We start from the raw sequence: 5,326 nt of genomic DNA on the forward strand, positions 1-5,326 counted from the left end.
GTGGAGCCTGCTTTACATATACACATAAAGTCACACACATGGGGAAAAGACAAAGATTGTGGGATTGTATACACATAAGTAAACCTTACTCAGACAAGTTTCCCTCATATGTGGATCTAGGGGTGTGTGTGTGTGTGTGTGTGTGTGTGTGTAGAAATGCCTTTATATATGAGTTAACACATAGATGATAAGAAAATAAAAGTATGACTATCTGGGAAAAAGAGTGAAGCTAATGTTGGGGGAAGAGGCACACACATGTTAAAAGAAAATTATGTGCTTGAATCTTATCCATCATTACATACAATAAATATAAACTAAGAAAAAAATTAAAGAAAAAAAACAATAGTTTTTTGTTTGTTTGTTTATTGCCTTCCAAGAAATACAGACCTTTTTTTGTGAACTAAGCTGACAAGGACTAAAGCTTTCTAAACTGAGAGAGAAAATCCTTAGTAGCTAACAGCAAAGAGAAAATAAAACATGTCTTTTCAGGGGGAGGGGTTACAGGTCTGAGAGAAAAAAAGGAGCCCCCAAAACAACCTCTACCACTACATGTGCAGTGGGCATTTCCAAGTAATAGCCCAAATGCCCTCTGCAGTCAACTGGCCAGCTTCAGCCTAGGCCAGCCAGCTCCAAACGTTAACCATCAGCTGTGTCCTGTCCAGCCATCACACACCCTTTCTGCAGGCGAATGGGCAAAGGGCTCACCTAGGGCTTGCAAGCAATTTATCAGATGGGCCACTCAGAACTAACCTGAGATGAGACTGGCTTTGCTGTGATTCTCTTGGCACACATGAAGAATTTGAGACACTCGGTGACTTATCCAAGGCCACTCAAGTCCTGAGTAACAGAACCTGAAGCAACCAACTTGGAGGATTGTACAGGAGTGTTAGGAAATGTTTTCAGGTAGGCTGGTGAGGGAGCGCGGTGGGTAAAGGCACTTACCTCTAAGCCTGACAGCCTAAGTTCAATCCCTAGGGCCCACAATGTGGAAGGAGAGACCTTACTCCTTCCAGCTGTCTCTGACCTCCATTTATATGATATATGCCGTGGGACTCACCCTCTCCAGGACACACACACTTTTTTGTAAACAACAACAAAATTTGCATGCTTAAAAGTAGTGAAGATGGAGAACAGAAGGGGATCTGGCATGGTGGCAGGCTTTCATGTGCAAGACCCTAGATCGCTCTTGTACTGTGGGAAGAAACTGAAAATTTCAATTTTGCTGATGTAACTTGTGTGCATATGTGTGCACAGACCTATTGTATACTTGAGCAAAGACCAGAACTGATAATGCAAAAGTAGGTATCAGGATAGAGGTGCACTTTTCTTCCCTGTCCTTTAATAGACTGTGTTTTTATTTCCTAAAGATACTGGAGTGAACCTCTGTAATAGAAGCCTAGCAACAATGCTATTCTCATTGTAGAACAGATTTGTCACTCAGCCATTTAATTGCACATTAGACACGGTCCCTGGGCTAAGTGTTGGTGATTTAACAATGAGAATAACCATAGCCCTCACACTCAAGCTAACACCCTGATTTGGAAACACACATGAGTTAAAAATGTTATACTTGCTAGATGGAGACACTCTTGAGTTTGCCTAGATAGTTCAAAGAATGAGAAAATACCTGGAGAACCCTGGCTTGAAATGTCCCTCGAGAGTCTGCTTAGCTGACCAGGCCAATGAAGCATCCCAGGCAGAAAAAGGATGGGTGAGAAGGCACGGGGCTAACTAGAGCACTTGGCATGCTGGGGATTTGAAAGTAGCTCCACCTTGCTAAACCATGGGGCTTTTGGAGAATGTCAAGAAACGAGGGTGGACCATTACATAGGAATTGTGTTTATTACTAGAGAAGGTATTTATTTGTTTATTCATTCATTCATTCCTTTGCGGGTGTTGAGGCAGAGTTTCGTGTAACCCAGGATGATGTTCAACTCTCTGTATAGTCAAGGATGACCGTGAGTTTCTGATCCTCCTGCCTCCACCTTCCAAATGTTTGGATGACGAGACAGTGTCACTACTCCCAGCTTAATAAAAAAAAAAAATGGTGTAAGCCAAGCTAAGTTTAGAGGGTATTCAGAAATTTTGCATATGATAGCGAACTCTGAAAAAGGGTCAGTCCACAACAGGCCTGAGGGGTGAAGAGGTGGAATTTAAAGGAAACAAGACATCAAAACAGTAGGACTTGTAAAGAGAGAGGTGCTGAGGGGGACTTCAGGTCTCTAAGTGAAACAGGAGTCTCTTATACCAAGAAAAGACAAGCCCAGGAAACCATTTCAAGCAGGTGTGTAACACAGGCTAGTAGTGTTAGCACTTGTGAGGTAAAGGCCGGAAGCTCAGGAGCTGAAGGCCAGCCTCACCTACAATGAACAAAGGAAAAGCATTTCAAAAGCCAGGTATAGTGAGCAGCCTGTCATCTCAACACTGTGTGGGAGGCTGAGGTGGGAAGAGCCTGAGCTTAGTTCAGTTTGGGCTGCATAATAAAGATTTACATCCTAACACACAAAAGCCATTGAGAAGGAAAGCGGTCATAAGTTACGCCATACTATAGGGCTTCTGGGTTTTTTTAAGATTTGCTATTAATTTTCTGTATGTATCTGTGTCTGTGTGTGTCTGTGTGTCTGTGTATGTCTGTGTCTGTGTTTGTCTGTGTGTACCTGTGTCTGTGTGTGTTTGTGTGTCTGTGTATGTCTGTGTCTGTGTTTGTCTGTGTGTACCTGTGTCTGTCTGTGTCTGTGTCTGTGTCTGAGTCTGTGTCTCTGTCTGTCTGTGTCTGAATCTGTGTGTGTCTGTGTGTGTCTGTGTGTGTCTGTGTCTGTGTCTGTGTCTGTCTGTGTCTGTCTGTGTCTGTGTCTGTCTGTGTCTGTGTCTGTGTCTGTGACTGTGTCTGTGTGTGTCTGTGTCTGTCTGTGTCTGTCTGTGTCTGTGTCTGTCTGTGTCTGTGTCTGTGATTGTGTCTGTGTGTGTCTGTGTGTGTCTATGTATGTCTGTCTGTGTCTGTGTCTGTGTATGTCTGTCTGTGTCTGTGTATGTGTATGTCTGTCTGTGTCTATGTCTGTCTGTGTCTGTGTGTGTCTGTGTCTGTGTGTATGTCTGTCTGTGTCTGTGTTGGGCATGTGTGTGCAGATGACCGAGGAAGCCCAGAGACAACGTTGGATCTCCCAGAGCTTAACAGTGTGGATGGCTGTGCACTGTCCAAGGTGAGTCCTGAGAACCAAGTTCTTAACTGAGAAACCAGGCCTCTCATATTTAAGGTGTTTATAGAATATCCAACTGGAAATATATACTGGATAAATCAATATAGACATTCAGGGTCAGAAGAGAATGGGAAAAACAACCAGGAGTAATGGTTGTGGAACTAGTCTAGTACACCACACACCCCAGGGCATGGCTTACAGAATACAGCACAGCTATGCCACAGCTTGCTTGACCATGACAGTAAGATGTCTTAAAATAAAATCATCTGAGTTACCCAAGAACTTACGGAAAACCGAGGCTTAAGATTCTCGATACAGAGAGCAAAGGATGTAGCTCAGTGGTAGAGCCCTTGCCCAGCATGCAAAACATGGCTCTAAGTTCTACCCTGAGGGCCACAAAAATAAGTAAATAAATAAATAAATAAATCTGGAACCATGAAGCATCCAGTGTAACTAGGAAAAAACAAAAAACAAAAAACAAAAAAACAAAGAAAAATATGGTTGGGTATGGTATAGAAGCTAGGAAAGGAGCCATAAGGCATTGAATGGAAGACTGGCTGAAGGTAGAGCCAGGCAGTATGGCCATGAAAGACAGTACGGTCAGGAATGGCAGGCAGAGTGTTCTTGAAGAATATCTGATCTCACTGTGAACCCCTAGATTGTGTTATTTACTGAAAAAAAAAATCCTGTTTCTAGTTGTGATGTGGCTCAGCCTTAGCACACACCTTTAATCCCTCGGGTTGGAATACAGACACACCTTTAGTACACACCTTTAATCCCAAACAATGAAGGTAAAGTTAGTTTGTAGAAGCACCGATGTTTGAAAGTGATGTCTAATCGAGTGGCAGACAGAGTGATGAATCAGAGAAAGATTTGACAGGATAGGATTTGCCCACCTCTCAGGAGAAGAGAGAGAAGAGGGAAGCTACTTGGGGGACAGTGCAGAGAGGAGGCCATTTTTCCAGGAGGATTTTACAGAAACAAGTTGAAAAGAGGACAAGCTAGACACAGGTAAAGACAGAACAAGCTAGGGAATAAGGAGACAGAAAATTAGAACTGATTGCCAGAGTTAGTTTGAGGCTAAACGGAGCAATTCAGGAGACGCTAAGAGAATCCTGATTGAATCAGTCAGCATGGAGAGGAATCTGAGCCAGAACAGCTGAGATGAACCTGTTGTGCCAGGGAAATGTTAGTGATCCCCCAAAACACACACAGGAGCTGATCTGATGCAACTCACAGCAGGGTCTTTCTATTCGAGCTACCTCAGGCCCCCCAATGCACCACCATCACACAGGATGATTTGGGGCAGGGGGAGCCCAGAGTCTCTACAGGGGCAAGGCTTTATAGTCAACAGCAAGTAGGGAATATGTGTGCAAGCATCTAATTGGAACGCTCCTGTGCCCTTTAACGTAATTGGCTGGTGCTGGGAGTTATGTCATAAACTTAACTTCTGCTCCCTTCTGCATTGGTGGACGTTAGGCAAAGGATGGGCTTGTAACCCGGGGTGCAGGTTTGTTGGGGGAATAACCTGGAGACACTGGTCTTGTTGAGGGTGTAACCTGGATTAGCCTAGAGACATGAGCTAGGCACACGTTCTGTGGGGGGTCGGGGTGGGGGACAACTAGGAAACTAATGCTAGATACCAGCCTGTTAGTCTACCTGAGTTCAAACTTAGGTCAGGAGTCTGGATTTAAAAGCTTTGGCATCTCAAACCAGCCACCTAGATAAAGTTCCGAAAGAACAAGAAGAGGTGAGCATATTCAGCAGTAAGTTGCAGAGGCTGAAAACATTCTAGGGCTAGGTTAGACTGGATGGAGGCTAGAAGCTTTCAGGACTAGGCCTAGGTTAGCAGACAGAGGCACTAAGCATCAGATATGACGACGTCATTAGGCAAATTAAAGGCACTTCAGCACAGTGTATTTAGGAGAGACGTGCTGGCAAGGGACAGTGGGGCTTATAACTACCAAAGAGTCATCAACAGGACTAGCCACAGTTTACTCCCCTGAATGGACACAGTATTAAAATTACTCCTAATGGCTTACTGCTATACACACAGACATCTCTCATATGCATCTCTCAACCCTCTTCAGAGACGCTTCCCCTTGCAGTAGATCTCAATCCACTGAGAC

The sequence above is a fragment of the Mus musculus genome, chromosome 6 (genome assembly GCF_000001635.26).
Source record: "Mus musculus strain C57BL/6J chromosome 6, GRCm38.p6 C57BL/6J".
NCBI classification, from domain to species: domain Eukaryota; kingdom Metazoa; phylum Chordata; class Mammalia; order Rodentia; family Muridae; genus Mus; species Mus musculus.